This window comes from Protopterus annectens, chromosome 1.part1, assembly GCF_019279795.1.
Source record: "Protopterus annectens isolate FY-2018-M chromosome 1.part1, PAN1.0, whole genome shotgun sequence".
NCBI lineage: Eukaryota > Metazoa > Chordata > Ceratodontiformes > Protopteridae > Protopterus > Protopterus annectens.
The window spans coordinates 1,297,279,328-1,297,301,684 of NC_056726.1; positions in this window are offsets into that span (position 1 = coordinate 1,297,279,328).

Here is a 22,357-nt window from a genome sequence, read left to right on the forward strand (position 1 = left end):
TGAGGATGGTTTTGTTCACACAGCCATAGACTGTACTATTAATTAGGCTTACTATAATGTGACTGTGACTGTGTTGAGATTGGTTGTGGGTATGCACTTTCACACTGGTGTCTGTTACTTGGTGCTGTTACATGCCTGTAGTGCCTGCTACATTTGCAAGTACATGTGCATTCCCCCATAGGAAACTTGAGTCAGTGTTGTGGCAGTCTGCCTGTAGTTTACACAGTGCTTTGTGCCATGCCTAGCAGCTCTCTGTATTTATCTAGTGTGATGTTATGTCCAGATATTTGTCAGATGTACTGCTGCCTGGGCACCATACATGTTGTGTATTTCTGAAAAAGCAGTGGGATGCTGTGAAGATGTATGTCACTAACTAGTGGGAAGTATGTGGGCTTGGGACCTCTGCTCCTCCAGTTAATATGTGTTAGGACAGACAGGAAGGTGTGAATGCATCAACTGTGTGAGCTTATCTACTCCAGTATTTGTGATATATCCCCATTTTCATGGCTATAAACATTCCCTTTGTCAGGCTTGGTCCACACGTCTTGCAGTAAGGAGTTCTGTGTATACCCCTGGACTGACCAGATTGTTTCAGACTGTCCACATTTATCGGTCATATTTCTGCTGTATTCCACAGGATCATTACTGTGATTTGTGTGATACTTCACTATGATGATTTGATGATGTCTGTCAGTAACTGATGGAGTACATGTCAGTATCAGAAGTGACTTCCTACACAACACATCTGTTGACACAACCCCTGTTACTGTAGTAACATTCTGCATTTATAACTGCAATGCTTACATTACATTCCCTTGCACTAAGAGGTTGTGACTTATGGTGCTGAGGTATGACTCCACTACATGTTATGGGCATATGTTATATATAATACATACATATATATATATATATATATATATATATATATATATATATATATATATATATATATATGTGTGTGTGTGTGTGTGTGTACATGTATACATATATCTACATATATGTGTATATATATATATATATATATATATATATATATATCCTTATTATATATAATCATGAGTGTTGTATATACCTTCTCAGATGTGTCCCACCATATTAATCTGATATATGAATATTTAGATATAAAAACATAACTGATTCAACACTATTTTCACTAACATGTAGTAAACAATTGTAGTAGTCAAAGCAGTTGTTCACTACTATTCAGTACGTGTACTGAATGATATATTTGAACAAGCAACAGACAATTTGTACAGCTCAGATGGCTTAGTGGTTAAGTGCTGTGACTATAGTCTAGAGGGTCCTGGGATCAAGACCTGCAAGGGCTGTTTATTTTGTTGCTAGGCAGAACAAGGACTGTTGGATACAGAGTGGTTAAGGGAGTTTTGAGCAGCTTTAATCGGGTTTGTGCGGGTTTGCGCGACTGTAAGCGATGCTAATGTATGGTTAAACGAAAAGGCGTTTACACCATTTAGGCTTTGCTTACCAGTGCACAAATCTGCTTAACATTAACATTTAAGCAATGCTTACACCTGCAAGCATAGCTCAGCCCTGGTAATCAGTGATCACATTCCAGTCTGATAAAATAGCAGGGTAATGACATCTTTAATAAGTGTATTTAATTCCATGTACATAACATGCTTCTGTGTGCTGTCATTATAGTAGCAAGGGGTGTGAGTATACTGTATGGGACACTTGAGTATACATGGCTAGTGCAACAATCTTTTCTCTTTGTATGTGTTATATACATGGGTGGTATCCCAGGTTATATGCAGTCAAGATTGCATGTATTGTATCATTACATTACTACTTTTAACATTGCTTTTCCAAGTAAGAGTAGATTGCAGATTGTAGTACTGGAACCATACACCCCTGCATGCAAAGCTGGACTCTGAGTACTGACTATCATGTTCTTGATGTGTGAGCTGTATGTTATTAAGTATCTCCTATTGGATATTGATCTGATATGTGGATATTAACTGTAGACTACTATGTGTTTAGGACATATCATTGAGGGCTACCGTCATGTAATAATGGCATACCTATCAGTGCCAGACATCTATCTGTCAAAACATTCATCCTAATGCATAACCTGTTGGCTAGCTAATTTCTGTCTGTCCTCTGTACAGATGTGCAGATGTCAGGTATCCATCTTGGCTGCTTACAGGCAATCTATAATTGACTGACACTGACATGTCTGCCCAGCTGTGTTATAAATGCCACAGCTAGGAAATCCCACCCTGTATGCACCACATGCCATGGATACCTCAACCAGATTACCACAGTCAACAGAACATGCTTAGATACAGGTCTCTAACCCAGACACTGGCCATTTTATGTAATATATGTTGCATACATGTCAATTGGAGCACCTCACTGGCCCTCTGCAAGAGAAAAACAGATGATTGGATGTTGAATTTAACTGTCACCCCGGGGATCACTCAAGTGGCATCAGTTGATAGATGGCCTGCTGACAAATGTCAGGTGGCATGATACCAGTGCACCCACATGCCCTACTCTTCTCATATCTCCATGGACATTAGTCTGGACACACCTAGGAACACCTGCACCTATGGACCCCAGTGCTGACAAATGTGCCAGTGTGCATTACTGAGAATAACAGTGTCTGTGTGTTTGTAAACTTGTAGTTGACAATACTCTGAGGGCCTTCTCACCCACTACACCCCCCCATTGTCATATTTAGAAATGGCTGCTGCTGTAATTGATGTTAAATGTACCTTGTTACACTCTTATCATGGGTTTCAGTGAGTACAATATCCAATGTGGGTGTGGGTGCTGGGTATACTGTCTTTACACCATGGTACCCCAGTACATGTCTCAAGGTCCACTGTATGAGGACTGCTGTCACCATCAACCATACAAGTAACTGATTACACTATCCAGCCCAATGATGCATGTGCTGTGTGGAAAATCTCTGTAACAGAATGGACTCACTGACAAGGTAGTTAGTACTGCTAAATCCAGGTCTGTCAAATGTGTCTATGACTGTATGTGTTTGTCAATGTGTATATGACAGTATGTCATACTATGTATTGTTTTTTAACACCTAGTACATCCCCCATTACCATATTGTACAAGGCCTGGTGATGTTCTTCACTTAACAGGAAACTTGGGACACACCTGACACTAAAAGCTCTGTGGTGTATGCAATTAAAGACAAACACATTAGTAGCAATAAGTACCTAGGTAGGGGTTCTATTCTCAGTGCTGCCAAGTAAGTGTGTGTGTGTATGTGAAGGGATCTACTTCAGTTTGCAGAAAATATATTTCCCTTGTCCAAGAACTAACTGGCTAAAGGTAACATTTCAAAGCAATCATCTTGTGGAAATACATTCAAGCAAAACTAATAGTGGATGTCTAAATGCCCTCTTTTCCACTGTACAGCTGTACAATGATACAGGAGTTGGTATATATACATGGGTGTGATTGTTCTGGCCACAGCCACCCACATTGGGGTTATTGTTGTGGGTATCCCCCCGCTTAGTGTGCTGTTATACTGTACAGTTTATGTTAACAGGTTAAGTAGTTGTTAATCACACTATGTCTGGTTCTACGCCACCTCACACCCCCCAAAGTGGGGGGCTGTGCCACACACACCAGCACACCTATGTTTACCAACTCCAGCATTGCACTACATTGGGGAAGAGGACATATACTCTGCCAGTAACATCATCAGTGACATTAAACTGGCGAACTGATTATTTCCTGATGTGATGTTTTGGCAATTTGGTCTGGGTGGAATTACAAAGGCAAAAATTATTTCACTGCAGAATGAAGTACATCCATGTGAACAGTATTCTCTGTGCATTGCATCAACACAAAAGCCTCTGTGTGTGTGTGTGTGTTATTCATGGACATTTGGTGTGTGCCACCCAGTACACTTACCATTGTCCACTGTAGAAGAGCTGCTGACATCAGCCACTATGCACTCACCTGTATACACCCCTCAGACCTATCAGCCATGCTGCACACGCAGTAACTGTTATACAGACCTGTTACCTGTGTTCAGCCGTACCCGGGATATGGTGTAGTCAATGTGTCACCACAGTGCTACACCTCTTGTAGGGCAGAACAGCAGACCAACATCCTGCTGACACATAGACACCTAGAACACAAACAGAATACATTATGGAGACCACAGTCAGACAGTGTTAATAACAGCTATAATGCATCATGGCTGTACAGCTACACACCCTGATGTGTCAGCATTAATCATTTCAGCTGAAAACATGTTAAACAGCATTACATTGCTAAACCTTAGGACATTCACCCTGTGCATCAGAGTCATATCATTATGTCCCTGCATCGATGGTATGGATGACAGGGATGTGGCACAGGTATCATCATATGCATAGGGTGTGTTTCAGGTTTGCTAGAGGCCTAGGCTGAGCCATTTGGTTGACACAATGTGTGTGGGTTAGGTTTTTTTTTTATTAAATGGGCTGTGCAGATGTGGTGTGTGTGCAGGTATGGAGGTGCCCTAGCTGTGTTGGTGAAGTGTGTGTGTATATGTATGCACACGTCTGCCATGTGGCTGCCCTATGCAGGGGTTTGTTGGACAGCTGCAGACCATACATGGCAGGGTGTACAGTTCACTGTCTCTGGCCATGGACATGGGAACTGTGGCTGCCAGGGGTTTCACGGGCACTACCAGGCAGAGACCCAGATATGGTACTCTTCCCTGATGATGACAATTATCCACTGGATCCACATCCCTGTTGGGACCAGCCAGGACCACATTCACATGGCCTGCTGCATTGTGGTGTGGACAGCACCCCCACTGCAGTTCTGGTACTGCCACTATGGGAGTGGCCGTGAGTTGTTTCACATCCACGTATACCTCCGCCTGTTGATGTTGCTGACCTACGTACACGTGGCCACTGCCCTACTCCCATCACATGCTCTACCACAGGCACCACACGGCCAAGGATTCCCACCATCTCACCCAACTGTCTATGCAGGACCTCTGCAAAATAATGGTGGGCACCTGCAAGATCACGGATGTTGTCAAGTACAGCAGAATTATTAACCCTCTAGTGCCTCAGACTCCATCTGGTATAACGTTCCATACATACCTGTGCCTCCATGATGGCCCGAAACATGTGTCTGGTGACACCTGTTGTGGCACTTCTGCCAGGGGCATGATGGCCAGCAGCCCTCCTATGAGCACCCCTGTACATCTGCCTCTGTGGTACCTCACTGGTCATCCAGCTATGGCTGCCGTGTACAGACACACTTGCCATAGTCCCCACACTGTCCTATCCCATGCCACCACTGGCCAACTGTCCCTCATCTATGGCCACTGGTGATGGGGTATGTATGGGCATCAAGACTGTGAGTGGGGATGGGGTGGATAAAAGTGAGATGTCAACCGATGGCACAGCTTCAGTTCTGACACCCTGCCTGTGCCTCACCATGCCTATCATCATTGTCAGAGTTCGTATGGACACTAACATCAGTTTGCCTGCAGGAGGGCCCCTGATCCACCTCGCCACCTGTGAGAGGCAAACAGAAAATGTAATTTAAGACCTGTACATTATGGTTTACCTCTACGCACACACACACACACACACACACACACACACACACACACACACACACACACACACACACACTTACAGGTGAGGTGGCACAAAGATATTACACAGACCTTTTATTACCTAAAAGTCAACATGCATGACATATGGCACTCAACAGCATGCACTGCAGCCATATTCAATCCTTGTTACCAACATTATACATGTGATGCATGAGTTGTATTAGTAGGTGATGCCCCTTCCCCTGGAACACACTGCACCCATGTACACAGTATTGCTGCACACCTGTACAGCACACTGGCATGTACTGTGCACCATACCTCATGAGTGTACACACCATTGCTGAATGTGTATATGTGTGGCAGTTATGTTTGCTCTGTTGCTCACAGCCCCTATGTGTTTGTCTGACACATACCTGGGATGATATGAGGACTGATGTCAATAGTTAATGCTTGACCTCTGATTTGCAGATCTCATCATCAGATCAGCAGTGGATATATGAGCAATAAAATCTGATTACAATGACAACCTTCAAAGCTTAATGTGGATATGAGGCGTGTACCCCTGTTGATATGTCAGCCTCTTCCATGATATGCAATGGGGCCACAATACTGCATATGTTAACATTGCACACACCTGATATGTGACAAATGACCTGGCAATCCAATGCAGTATCAAACAAATGTGTTAGTTGTGCAGATGCTGAATGAGATGCATACAATATGTGGGTTGCATATGTGTGCACACCATTAACACAATGGTTTGTTGCAGCACCTGTTAAGTGAACTACAGCAGTCACTATTCCAAGAAGGGGTATACCAGCATGGCTTATCTTTACTTGGCATTATTTGGTCACTCCATCCTACAAATGTCCCCCAACAATGCCGGATTGCAAGGTCAGCTCATGTGCACAGCCCTTGGAGGTCACAGAGTGCCCTCATTATTGCTGTGGAGTCAGGGTTATGCCTGGCACAATTCATGACCTTGACTGTGTTCAGATGCAGCCATTCTTAGCGAGCTTTGGATATATGCTTCAGTCACTTTTGTGTTTCGGGATGACACCCCTCCCCATCCTTAGCCTTATTGCAGATGATTGACAAGTATGGGCCACACATGAGAGTTATTTTGCAGTGTTCCAAATTCTGAATGCCATGTCTACTGACCTAGTTCCTGCTAATGAACAGCAAACCTAAAGGTGTACACTGGAACCAGCAAGGTAAAAATGGGGATGGTGGCCCTGAGGTGGAGTGAGGTATTGCTTGTGCACCACATGTATCTTTATGAATACTGTGTGTAGGTTTCACCCTTGGTCTCATGACACCATTACACATTGCAATACATGCCTTTGGGAGACTTGATGTTATGCATATGCTACCTGTAGAGAGCCCTGGATGATGTTTCCTGTGGAACAATTGTCGACACAGGTACTGCACAGGCAGTACTTGCTAGACATTCCTGCAAGGCCCTCAGTGTTGCTACATGTTTCTGGGCAGCCTCCATGACCAGTTTGCAACATTGGTTGTCATCTGTTTTGGATGGGCATCTATTTATTTTCTAAATTAATGTTGTCCCATACTTCATACACACATACTTGACTGTCTGCACTGTTTGCCATGGTATATGCAATGGTGAAGTAAGGCTACTTTTCTCACTCCTGAGTACTATCTTTTGGATATGGGGTCCATTTCATGGTTTGTACGATGTGTGCAAGCCACTGCTGCCTCTGTTGCAGGTGAGTGGGCAAATATCATGGACATATTTCTTGGACAGCAGACCATTACTTGTTGTGACATTGAGGCCCTGTACTTGATGGAAAGTGTGTACTCAAGAAGAGTGAATGCTGTCAGTACCTCACAAGCTGCTTCCATAATATGTTATTTGGAGTGTGCACACACATATGCTTCCAGTGTTTGTTAAGGTATGTATTCCCCATATTTGTTGTCCTAACATAGGATTCCATATTACACATTCATTGCTCATGTTAGGATCACATTACAGGTTGTAAAAGGTGTGGAATGTGGTATTGTGATTTGCTGTTATTTAGATCTGGAACAGTTGCCATTGTAATAGTGCTGTATACACTGTTGTAGCCACTGTAAAAGGGTAATGGTTCATACATGTCCCTACTGTAGGCCATTTTTCCCAAAATTATGTTCATCTCTGTCCACACATCCTGCACTGACAGGTTGTTAGGTATACTGCAGGACTCTTACATACCCTTCAGATATGCCACCATGGTGACCACTGTGATGCAGTGCAGTTAGCAGCAATATGTAAACATGTACACCATGCATTATGAGTAGGTTTGTTAAATGTGTGGATGGCAAATAGCATGGCCATAACATGGCTGGTGTATTGGCAAACCTGAACAAAACAACTCCATACTCAGCAGCTACAGGCTGCTGCCCCAGTTGTATACCAGAGGGACCTAAATAGTTGTGGAGAGATCTAATGTCAGTAGCCACACCTGTGGCATTGGTATAGGGTGGGAGCAGCATTTCAGCACATCAACAGTACAAACCCACAATACTAGAGATTATGCACATCTGTTCATTACTACACTGCAGCAATAGACTAGCTTATCTGACATATGCATGTAGATACTTTACAGATGAAAATGAATAAGCAACAGTGGTCTACTAATGTGCCCTGGGGCCTTACCTGTACATTCCTCATCCATTGTGTGGGTGGCATCCACCTCCACAATTCTGTCTTCAGCTTACTGGCTTGGCTGGCGGGTGGGTGCCCGAAGGCTGTTGAGGAGCTCCTCAGCATGTGTCTGTGGGGGCTGGATGGTATGATCCCCACCTGTGGCTAGCTGGTCCCTCCTAACTGCAGTGGCACTCTGATGGGCATGGTGGATCAGATCCATGTAGCGATGATGCACCTGCTCATAATTGTGGTTGTGCAGGCTGACATTGTTTACCCTGTGACAAGCGCATTCCACAGGGCGGTCCTCTCCTGCAGATTCTGGGCCCTGTTCCTGAAGAGGATGGCATGATGGACTTTGAGGAACTGGATTATAGCATCATTTTCCAGGGGTGTGTATGCAGGCAGGCATTCCCAGGACATTTTACCTGGAAGACATAAACAGAAAAAAAGGTCAGAGGACCTCATACAGTTGTCCACATGCACATCATCAGTGGGTATTACTTGCAAATAATCCAGACTATACCATAACACTGTAAGCTATCATGGGTTGTACATCTTGCATTACACTCCTGGCCCTGACCTGTCCAGTTCCCTCAATGTTGGACACTTAATGGCATAATCCACTACACACAATTAATTTCTGTGTTGAGGGATGACAGTAGCCATCTTCCATGTGGATGGTGGCATGAGTGTGTTTGACTGCAGTGTGTGATGGGACTGTGAGCACATGCCTGTGTTCATGTAGGAGGCAAACTGTGATGTTCTCATGCCTCATGGAGATTGCTGTTAGTTGCCATCAGTCGGCATTATGTTCATGCTCACCATTGATGTGGGCAGGAGTGTGGGTGATGTGCATATCCCCCCTGTGCTACTGTTGTGGACAGGGTGCCACTGTTTCCACCTATCCTGTCTGAATGCAGGTTGCCTGTATTCATGGCATGTGTGTATGAGGTGTGCTTTACCCCCAGTACAGGTTGACTTGTGTTACTGGCTCTGAGACTGCATACATATGTGTAGACATGGTTGCTATTGGCCTTGGTGGTTTGCATATGTCTGATTTCTAGTCATAGTCAGCCTTACAGGAGGCCACCTGTGAACCTACATGCTTGTTCAGATAGAGGTATACTTGCTTCCAAGTTGTGGTCTGCACCTATGTGTCCCTGTATAACCACTATAGCAACCTATTATGCACTTTGTGTCTTGGTGGTGTCCACCAAGGAGGATTACTCTATCATTGGTGGAGAATGGCTGTACAGGTAAGGTACTGCTGATTCCATATAGTTACAGTGGATATGAAGTGTACACACCCCTGTTACAATGCATGGCACTTTGCAATTGGAACATGACCCCCACAAAAGCACATGTCAACACAATCCCCACCTGTGATGTGTCCTGTAGCTTGCTCAGTTCAATAGGGAACATAACAACCTGTCCTGTGGAAACATATAGGTTCATACGTGTGTACTAGGCTAATGGCCCTGGAGCCTTTACAAGCCTAGCCCATGGGATTACCCTGGCATCATGCCATCCGACCTTAGTTCCCAGTGCCTCTGTCAGGTAAAGCCACTGGAGTGATCCCTGTGGTGAATTTTCCATTTCCCATCCACTCATCAAGATTTCTCTTATACAGGTCAGTGAGGTGCTCTGCTTGACATGTATGGGAAGTCTATTCCATAGCATGGGCAGTCTCTGGGTTATGAACCTGTCCCTCCAGCATATGGGAAGTAATACTCAGTACAGTAAGCTAGTTGAATGTGTGCGCACACCCTTACACTGGTATGTTGTGTAAACATCTGCTGTGATGATTACAGCATCCATTTGTCTTGGATTGTACTCTAACATCATATCACTTGGCAATGGTTGCAAATCCTTCCATGAAACAGCTTTGTTTCTTTTTAAATAGAATTTTACAGGTTATGGGTCACATTTGAGGTGAGAAATGTTTTGACATGACTTCCTGTGTTTCATTACCATACAGCACACAGACCTGGCATTCCAACAGGGGTGTGTACACTTTGATATCCAGTGTATATGGGTGTTGATATAGCTGGTAGGCATGGACAGTGGGTCATAACACAGTTGTACACTTCTCTGATTACTACGTGATAAGCATGCCTACTGTAGTACCCATATCAGTGTCATGGCAATGCAACAATCAGTAGCAGTACACATTTTATTTTGTTGTATGCGGTGACAATGACATTACACACATGTGCAACATGCACATCCTATTTTCTAGACTGTTTGTGACCCATGTTATTACTTTTGTGCCTTTCAGCTGAACATACACATACATACACATGCTCAGGGGATATCTGGTACACATTTGTGTTCTATGTCATTATGGCACACTGTATTTACAGTCTTGCAGTCAATCATATGTCAAAAACCTGTTATACAAGACTTCTGGTCATTGGTCCACCTCACTGGGTGACAAAACAGGGAAGTCAATTTTGATAATCTATCAATATAGCTGCAATAACACAAGTATATATGTAAGTGACTACAGATATATGTCACAACTGCGAACTTTGTCCAGAACACTGTACAGTTGAATGCTATTAATTCAATACATCACATGCAGTTTAGCACACACATCTGCAGCAGTGCTTTACTATGCTCATGCCCTACATAGGTATCCTAGATTTGCAACACAAACATGTAGAATACTCATATTCACAGGTAACATATGGATATGAGCAACAACCCATTAACTGGCCTAGCAGTGGCACAGACATGACTGTTTGGCAGACACTCTTTTCATTGCCATGTGTGAGCTGTCCTTTCCCAGGGTGTGTCAGGTTTCTCAGTTGTGACCCAACCTATCCACCTCTTACAGCATTACATGTGGACAAAGCCTAACATTGGGGGGGGGGTATATAGGGCAGATCATAGATATGCCTATTACAAACATATGAAGTTTGTGCATGATACATTTCACATTACCATAACTGTTCTGAAGGTGGTGGGGTTCGAAACTCATGTGTCTGTCATGACTTCATTACTTCCACCTTCAGCTATTTGCAGAGTAATATAGATGTTTGGAGGAACAGAACAAACACTATGATGGCTAAATCTTGACATTCTGTGCAGATCTGCACAGTTGACAGGTACGACCCACTGCAGACAGAGCCAGATGCTATGTCCATAACATTTGTTCAGCAGGACATCATTACAGCAAGTATTGATGGTACATATACATCTTTCATAATCATCTATCCCATTTTACAGACCAATTACTACATTCAGTTGCATGCTTACATGTTGAACATACCTGGTTTATCTTCAGGTTACTTCTATGTACAGGATGTCTTCCTGTTTTGTAATTTGAGGTTTTGTTTATGTTTTTTTGGTGTGTGCGTGTGCGTGTGTGTGTGTGTGTGTGTGTGTGTGTGTGTGTGTGTTTGGGGGGGGGGTCTCTCTCTCTCTCTCCCCACTACTGGAATCGAGCTTGTTTGAGTAGGTTGAAGCATGGCTTTTGTAGGTGATGCTCATGGTCAGGTGATGGCCTCTGCACCAATTGCTGTTCCCCAATTGCTAATTGCATGCAGGCAGCTGTGTAAGTCTTCCAATAGCCAATGTCATAGCAACCCACTACTATAACTACATCATATGGGCACTGTCCCTTTACCTTTCCTGTATGGAAGACATCCTTCCTGTGTGTGGGCAGCGGTGTTACAGACAGCAGGTAGCTATACCTCTTACAGCAGGACTTGTGGACACAGACCAACTACATGTTTGTATAAGGCATTGGATACTGCTAGTTTTACAGGGTTTGTGTGTACATGCTAGTTTTGCATGGAATGCAGTCTGTCTGCATAGCTCTCAACTGTGGGTCTATCCACATGATGGCCAGAGGATTTGCTGTTATGTTTTGTCTGTTCCCCACACAGGTCTTGTCCTTGACATATCAGTGGCATTCTCTCCGTTGACTGCTATCAGTACATGGCAACATCAATTTGTGTTTCTGACTTCATATTCCCGAGTAAGGGTATGCTGCAACCAATCCTGCAACACCAGCAACTTTCACAGTGTATAACAGCAATATTTCAAATATGGCCCTATGTTCCAGCCTCTGTCCTCCACCTTTATACCAGGCTTTGTCCAGATGTCACAAAGTAAGATGTTGAGAGGTAATGGTCTATCATTATTTAGTGCTGTCATCCCTGCTATCATTCCAGTGATGTGGACTCCCACACAAGCACAAGTCATTGGGTAGGGTCCATATATATGAGGGCTACAGCTGGACAAAACATGTGTGACCCTGTACAGTCTGGAGGTCAGTGTATGGAGAACACTGTTATATGCCCTTGTAAGACATTTTATTGGGGAGGGGTATTAAATGTTTTTAACCTAGGCTGTTACAACATGTCAGGGATATCAGTAATAAGAAACATTAAGGTATATGGCTGTACATTTTCATATGTTTCATCATGGGAACAGTGGTGGGCTAGAGCTTACTTTCTTGTACACAGTTCTATTTGTCAGTGTGATAGTGACATTTTAAGTTAAGCTTTGTTATGTAACAGATACATTTACATTATGACAACTGATACTCCCCCCCCCAGGGGGTTGAGTATAGAGTGTAATTGGAGGCTGTTGAACTACATCTGTAATTATGTGTTGATTGATTCTTATCTCCAAGGCAAATGTGTTTTTCACTGTTGTACTACTTGAAGACTTTAGCCTAGACAGCAAAGTATGTTATGTTTTGCAGATTACTGTATCACATGTTTTCTTTAAGAGTTGCATTAATCAGTTATGTATTTCAAACACCTAAATGCTATAAGAAATGGCATAAACAACTGAAGTAATACACAAACATTTATATGTATGCAAACTGAGTGTGGTGTCATGTCCTTTGCATTGTGTGTGGGTATATGTTTCATGCAATAATTTTCATTTGTAAGAAAGAATCAGACACTGGCCATTTGAAAAGGTGGCAACTGTAGGAATAATAGCTGTATGATATGCTGTGCACCCTCTGTATATACTCTCTTTATATATATATATATATATATATATATATATATATATATATATATATATATAAACACTTTATAATCTCAAAATACTGTAATGTCGAATTTCAGTATCTCGAGACTGTAAAGTCGAAGTTTTGAAATAGCGAAAGTGCATAATCACAAATTAGAATATCTCAAATTTGCAGTTATGGCTTTATGCTACATAATGTCCGGGATTGTATGTGAATGGTGTGCGGTGCTGTGTGTTGATTTAGGTGTAATGTCAGGTAAGTGAGTGTTTTGTAAGGGTTTTGGGTGGGAGTTTGAGTGTATGTGAGTGTGCTGATATGTGTGATGTGTATGTGTGTGAGTTTGCTTTTGGTTTCTGTTTGTGCAATCTCGGAGTTAGTATAAATAAGTAGGGGGTGTGGGTGGTGCAGCCCCCCACATGGGGGGTGCAGGGGGGCTTGCCCCCCTGCTTATTTGTGATGTAGGTTTGTGGATGTGTGCTGTTTTGTTTGTTTCTTTTGTGGTGTGTGTTGTGGTATATGTGTGGTCCGGTATTTGCTGTGTTTTCGGTGTTTTAAATTTTGTGGTTTTGGGCTTCGCCGTTTTGGGCTTTCCGTGTTGTGTGGATTCGATTTCATGGTCTCGAAAAACAGAAATTCGAGATTTCAGTCTTTCGAGGTTATGGAGTGAATCTATATATATATATATATATATATATATATATATATATATATATATATATATATATATGGGTGTGTGTGTGTATGTGTGTGTGTGTGTGTGTGTGTGTATATGTATCATTAGAATGTTTAGTGCTTCACATTCTACATTCTCTATGGTAGACTGCCTGTTCTGCATAATAGGTTAGAGAAATCATCCCAGCATCTTACAGCCGAGATGGCTTACTGGTAACTTGTTGTGGCTATGTTCTGCAGGGTACAGGGTTCAAGACTTGCAAATGCTGGTTATTTTGTTGCAAGGCAGAATAGTTCTGCTGTGGAGGAAGGGATAATGGCAATAATTACAAGAGATCCCTCTTTTGGGCCCCTTCACCCCCATTTACATTGCTTTTGGTCAGATGTTTCGGAGTGACAGGTTCAGAGTGTGGTTCTGATGTCCGAATGCACCACACACACACACACACACACACACACACACACACACACACACACACACACATACATATATATGTGTGTGTGTGTGTGTGTGTGTGTGTATGTGTATATGTAGACATACATGTCTATATATATATATATATATATATATATATATATATCTACACATACACATATATATATATATATATATATATATATATATATATATATATATATATATATATGAATATATAAATACATTTTCCTTAGTGTTGAATGACTGTGCTGCATGATATGTTTGAGAAAACATCGCACATATCTACAGCTCAAATGGCTTAGTTGTAACTTGCTGTGCCTATGGTGTGCAGGGTCCTGGGTTTGAGACTTGCAAGGGTTAATTATTTTGTTGCTTGGCAGAACAAGGGCTGTTGGATACAGAGTGATTAAGGCACTTTTAAGCAGTTGTAAGTGGGTTTGCATGGCGGTAAGCAATGCTAACTTCCAGTTAAATATGCTTACAGACAGCCTGAAAAGTGCTTAATCTATGTAGGCATTGCTTAGTGCCATGCAAACAGGCTTAATCCTGCTTACTACTGCTTAAAAGTGCTTACTCCCACTTACCCCTGTGCTAATTTCTTTAAAAGAAAAGAAAAAAGGGGTGACAGGAAAGTGGTGAAAAAGGGGGGGATAAAGAGGGAAAGACAATAGGGAAAATAGCTAGGGATGTGCAGGGCAGATGTAGGGAATGTCCATAGTTGTCCATTTCTTCTACAGCAACAGCTGTGCATATATACTGAATTTGGAGGTATATTTGGACACTCAAACCCCCTGAGAAAGGGGTGAGGATAACAATAATGTGTTGTGAAGCTGATTTGACGATATTACGTGTCCAGTGGATACGTGTGAAATGGTCAGCTATGTATGGGGTGAAATATTTTGGGGGGAGCAAATTTCCCTTTGTTTTTTAAGGTGATAGTTGGATGTTGGGAAAGGATAGTAGGTATATTTGGGGAGGTAGGTTGGGTAGGAAGACAGACAAGACAGCATACAGGGGTGGTATATGACACATGTGTGGGTAAACCCCTTGGATGGGGAGGGATGTTTGGAAATCGGAAGCCCATGAGCCCCCAGATGGAAACAGTGGGACTGAGGTCCCCACCCATTGGGCAGTCACCACTGCACCTTTACAGCCCTGAAGGTGGCTGTGCTGGAGGCTGAACAGTAGGGGCAGACTGACCCTCGAATTGCACCACGCAGCCCTCAAGCTGGCATAGCAGATCTCCAAACTCTTTTTGGAGCTCGCTATGCACCAAACCCCGGACCTGGCTTTGGGTGACAGGATCCTGTCTACGCTAACTCCTGGGGGGGGTGAGCCCCATCCCCTGAGGTGGTTCCACCCGAAGGTGGTGCAGGACCAGCAGATGAGGAGCTCCCAGAGTGGGTCCCAGATGTGCTGTGGCCTGGTGCCATGGCCAGGTGAGGTGGAAGAGTTTGGTCCACTAGGACCGGCCTTTCCAAACATGCTATGGTGTTGCAGTTTTAGAACATATGTGGGTTAGTAATAGTCAGTGCAGATTTGGAACAGCTGCATAGCAAACAGAACGCATGCATATATGGAACCACAGTGGCGATTACAACAGCATGCAGGTTATATTGATTGCAACAGGCCACCAATTATAGTATTTCAACATGGAACATTAATAGAAAGACATTTCAATATTTGTTGAACAATAGGACATATGTCCCAACGGTAGGTTTGGTGTAAACATATCCATTGATTTGTGTGTTTTGATTATTGTTGCAGATATGGTGTGGTGGGGGAGAGATGTCAACCTACCTACCTAACAGAGTTCTAAGATCAAATAATCAAAATCTACTAGAAGTGCACAAACCTACTCATCCCCCAGGCAAAAACCTTCTCTCCTTCAGCCTCGCTCGCCTCTGGAACTCCCTACCTCCACCCATCCGCACCACCTCTAACCACTCTACCTTCAAAAAGTCTCTCTTCTTATATCTAGCATCACAGTGGGAATGCTCTTGCTCCCACCCTACATAACTAACTCTACCTAATTTCTTTCAGTATCACACCCTACTTTTATTTAGTTACTATGTTTGTTCTCTAATCTGTATTGCTGTTTACATTTGTTCTATTACTATCATGTTTCTTTCAATGTATTAACTGTTATTACTGCTATTCTGTATTTGATAAGTTGTATTTTTATTTCTGCCTACGTAGTATTAATATCTCTCTGTACCTACATTGTCACTGTCAAATGTTGAATGTACATTTTGTCTTGGAGCTTTTCTCCCCAGGACTCCATTGAAAACGGGTTCTTTTTGGCCCAATGGACTATCCTGGTAAACCAACTGCAATAAATAAATAAATAACTTGTATATCCTTGTAGTACTCACAACTTTAATGATCATTGCTCTAATCATTACTCTACAGGTATCATTACAATACCTTATGGCCTTGGTTGTGCAGTGGTATGTTTGTACACAGTGTATACTTCAACTGTCTTATAGCTAAATTTTACTTCTCTTACCTGGTAGACCTGTGGGGGGAATGTTTGTTAACACTACCTGACTGTTTCTACATATATTCCCAGATTCCTAGTTGTAATTATGCACATACCTCTCAATCTCTTAATGCACATCTGAACAATGCTTGACAACATGGGGGTACAAATAGGGACATATTTTGCTACAGTGCCTGTCTGGGAGTACGCTCCTATTTTTTTTTTTTGCCCTATAATTTCTCTTGGGACCTCGCCTGGGTGGACAAATACATTCAACAAAGGCCACCTACTCCATATAAATTTATCTAAGAGACATACTGCTCTGCTGCATCCTTTCCTTATTCGGAACCTGGAAGAGTGTCTCCCAGAGGACACTGCGAAATTTTTTTTTGCCCTATAATTTCTCTTGGGACCTCGCCTGGGTGGACAAATACATTCAACAAAGGCCACCTACTCCATATAAATTTATCTAAGAGACATACTGCTCTGCTGCATCCTTTCCTTATTCGGAACCTGGAAGAGTGTCTCCCAGAGGACACTGCGAAATTTTTTTTTTGCCCTATAATTTCTCTTGGGACCTCGCCTGGGTGGACAAATACATTCAACAAAGGCCACCTACTCCATATAAATTTATCTAAGAGACATACTGCTCTGCTGCATCCTTTCCTTATTCGGAACCTGGAAGAGTGTCTCCCAGAGGACACTGCGAAATTTTTTTTTTTTGCCCTATAATTTCTCTTGGGACCTCGCCTGGGTGGACAAATACATTCAACAAAGGCCACCTACTCCATATAAATTTATCTAAGAGACATACTGCTCTGCTGCATCCTTTCCTTATTCGAACCTGGAAGAGTGTCTCCCAGAGGACACTGCGAAATTTTTTGCCCTATAATTTCTCTTGGGACCTCGCCTGGGTGGACAAATACATTCAACAAAGGCCACCTACTCCATATAAATTTATCTAAGAGACATACTGCTCTGCTGCATCCTTTCCTTATTCGGAACCTGGAAGAGTGTCTCCCAGAGGACACTGCGAAAGTATGTACATCTGTTGTCTCTCGGGCTCCTACCATTGTAACTCCTGCTTGTTAACATTGTAAGCTATCTCCTGCCAGGACAGCTAGCAGCCTATAGACCTTCCATTCCCTTCCCATCTTTTTCTGAGTTCTGCCCCTGCTCCTCTATAGTCCATCCTATCTTGTCCTGAGACCTTCCTAGCTGCTCAAGTGCACTCCTGCATTTGGCCACTAGAGGGCGTCCCCTACCATACTTTACTTTTGCTTTCCTTCTTCACTCATTTCTTGCTTTTATCTTCATTATTCCTACCCTCTCTTTTTCATCCATACTCTTGCCCACTTCACCTATTTTAATTAGAAACACCTTACTTACCCAGCTACAACTTACTCTCCTGCATCCTTTGCTCTTCTGATTGACTCTCGATCCTCCTCTCCTGGTTTCTTTTTACTCCACTGTCCCCACTGAACCTTGCCTTCCATCTCTATTTCTGCATACTTTACTCCTAAATATACTGCGTACTTTCTTCCCTCCTCTATCTCTTACTGCCTTCCCAGCTCCATCTAAGGGGATATACCGCTCACGTTATCTCCATCCTACACCTTCTTACCGTACTACTATGTTATTCTCCCTCCCCCCCCTTCCCCACACTGCGTGGTCCCTTTGTACGTCCCTTCCCTTCCACATTACTAAGCTATTGACCTCCCTGCCTGTCCCACGTGGCTCGTATTCCCTGTTCCTCCTCCCTCCCTCTACTTCCGGCTGGAAGTGATAAATACTTCCCCTGCCCAGAGGGGGACATTTTCAAACTCTTCGCCACGGCTGCTACAGTGCGTGTCTGGGAGTACGCCCTATTGTAAGTGCTTTCCTGTTCAATTTATGTTGTTAACTTCAGGGCTTTTCCCTCCATGTATATGTTAAAGGCTCTTTTCGACAAACTATGCTAGTATTTGTATTTGTATACTGTTGTAAGGTGTACTGAGAGTGCATTCAACCTATCTGTTGCATAGCTGGTTGCCGTGTTAAGTATGTATTCTACCTATCTATTACATAGCTTGTAATACTGCCCTGGCTACTGTTTTACAAACGTACTGAACGGTACCTCTATCTCTATGGAGTTCGGATTGTAGATCCTCTGTTTATATGGTCATTGCTTTATGCATAGTGGTTGTATTGCATTAGACACTGTTTTGTGCATCGCAAAGCTATTTGTGTTAGGTCGTGTTGCTCCTGTCCTTTTAAATCGTTACGAATGTAGCGCTTTGGTTGTATTCCATACCTTACTGCTTTTTGGGCATCGCAAAGCTTTTGGGGTTAGGTTTTGTGCATCGCAAAGCTATTTGTGTTAGGTAGTGTTGCTCCTGTCCTTTTAAAGCGTTACTGTATGTAGCGCTTTTGGTTGTATTCCATACCTTACTGCTTTTTGGGCATCGCAAAGCTTTTGGGGTTAGGTTGTATTGCTCCCATCCCTTGAAACCGTTACTGAACGTAGCGCGACATTGCCCCTTTATTTAAATACACACTATGCGAGGATTCTATCGCATAGAATATAGTGTTTGGTTCCAAATAGGGTTTCCCTTACTTATGTGACCACGATCTACTTCTGGGTACATTAAGTGTTTAATGCTTCATGGAACTGCTGAAGCTACATTCCGGCATTTTTTCCATATATAACATATTTTGCTTCTAACTAGCGCAAGTGTAACACGCCAGTTCCACGTGTTTGGACTACATCTTAAACGCCTAGTTGGTCGCAGATATTCTAGGCTTCTTGCATTATCCCATCAATTTCAATTATATTAGTTTTTGGGACTGCTTCACGATATCTCATGCCTGTATATAGTAGCAGTGACTATTTTAATTTGTTAAATATTCACAATACCATCTTACTTAATGCAGAAACATTGCTTCTTTTAAATTCCCACAAGTACACTTTATAGTGCTTTAATGTCCTTGTTTTATTGATTAGTTTGTCATTAAATAATTACAGTACTCTCACAAACTACAGAGATATTTGTTTAAACTGCATAATTTTGGTTTTAATTGCTGCAGGACCCTTGAATAGTTCTGGAATCTCCTGAATTTGTATTGCATTTTGTATATTTCTTGATGAAACTGCTCCTTGTTCTATATGGTCATTAATCTAGTTTAAATATCTATTTTAATGCCAGTTGCTCACCCGCTTGCAAGGCATACCTGTTGAACCTTAGATATGTTATATTAATTTATTTGAAAGCTATGGACCTTGCTACTCTATTACTGCTTGCTCTACTGACTGTATTGTGATTTTTGCTTCTTTTGTCTACTACATACTTAGATATTAAGGTGTTGTTACAACTACATTGTTACTAACCCTTCTCATCTCTCCTCTTATCTCCAGTTTTTTTGCCCTATAATTTCTCTTGGGACCTCGCCTGGGTGGACAAATACATTCAACAAAGGCCACCTACTCCATATAAATTTATCTAAGAGACATACTGCTCTGCTGCATCCTTTCCTTATTCGGAACCTGGAAGAGTGTCTCCCAGAGGACACTGCGAAAGTATGTACATCTGTTGTCTCTCGGGCTCCTACCATTGTAACTCCTGCTTGTTAACATTGTAAGCTATCTCCCTGCCAGGACAGCTAGCAGCCTATAGACCTTCCATTCCCTTCCCATCTTTTTCTGAGTTCTGCCCCTGCTCCTCTATAGTCCATCCTATCTTGTCCTGAGACCTTCCTAGCTGCTCAAGTGCACTCCTGCATTTGGCCACTAGAGGGCGTCCCCCTACCATACTTTACTTTTGCTTTCCTTCTTCACTCATTTCTTGCTTTTATCTTCATTATTCCTACCCTCTCTTTCTCATCCATACTCTTGCCCACTTCACCTATTTTAATTAGAAACACCTTACTTACCCAGCTACAACTTACTCTCCTGCATCCTTTGCTCTTCTGATTGACTCTCGATCCTCCTCTCCTGGTTTCTTTTTACTCCCCTGTCCCCCACTGAACCTTGCCTTCCATCTCTATTTCTGCATACTTTACTCCTAAATATACTGCGTACTTTCTTCCCTCCTCTATCTCTTACTGCCTTCCCAGCTCCATCTAAGGGGATATACCGTTCACGTTATCTCCATCCTACACCTTCTTACCCTACTACTATGTTATTCTCCTTCCCTCCCCTTCCCCAGACTGCCTGATCCTTTTGTATGTCCCTTCCCTTCCACATTACTAAGCTATTGACCTCCCTGCCTGTCCCACGTAGCTCGTATTCCCTGTTCCTCCTCCCCTCCCTCTACTTCCGCCTGGAAGTGATAAATACTTCCCCTCCCCTCAGGGCGCCATTTTCAAACTCTTCGCCACGGCTGCTACAGTGCCTGTCTGGGAGTACGCTCCTATTGTAAGTGCTTTCCTGTTCAATTTATGTTGTTAACTTCAGGGCTTTTCCCTCCATGTATATGTTAAAGGCTCTTTTCGACAAACTATGCTAGTATTTGTATTTGTATACTGTTGTAAGGTGTACTGAGAGTGCATTCAACCTATCTGTTGCATAGCTGGTTGCCGTGTTAAGTATGTATTCTACCTATCTATTACATAGCTTGTAATACTGCCCTGGCTACTGTTTTACAAACGTACTGAACGGTACCTCTATCTCTATGGAGTTCGGATTGTAGATCCTCTGTTTATATGGTCATTGCTTTATGCATAGTGGTTGTATTGCATTAGACACTGTTTTGTGCATCGCAAAGCTATTTGTGTTAGGTCGTGTTGCTCCTGTCCTTTTAAATCGTTACCGAATGTAGCGCTTTGGTTGTATTCCATACCTTACTGCTTTTTGGGCATCGCAAAGCTTTTGGGGTTAGGTTTTGTGCATCGCAAAGCTATTTGTGTTAGGTAGTGTTGCTCCTGTCCTTTTAAAGCGTTACTGTATGTAGCGCTTTTGGTTGTATTCCATACCTTACTGCTTTTTGGGCATCGCAAAGCTTTTGGGGTTAGGTTGTATTGCTCCCATCCCTTGAAACCGTTACTGAACGTAGCGCGACATTGCCCCTTTATTTAAATACACACTATGCGAGGATTCTATCGCATAGAATATAGTGTTTGGTTCCAAATAGGGTTTCCCTTACTTATGTGACCACGATCTACTTCTGGGTACATTAAGTGTTTAATGCTTCATGGAACTGCTGAAGCTACATTCCGCATTTTTCCATATATAACATATTTTGCTTCTAACTAGCGCAAGTGTAACACGCCAGTTCCACGTGTTTGGACTACATCTTAAACGCCTAGTTGGTCGCAGATATTCTAGGCTTCTTGCATTATCCCATCAATTTCAATTATATTAGTTTTTTTTGGGACTGCTTCACGATATCTCATGCCTGTATATAGTAGCAGTGACTATTTTAATTTGTTAAATATTCACAATACCATCTTACTTAATGCAGAAACATTGCTTCTTTTTAAATTCCCACAAGTACACTTTATAGTGCTTTAATGTCCTTGTTTTATTGATTAGTTTGTCATTAAATAATTACAGTACTCTCACAAACTACAGAGATATTTGT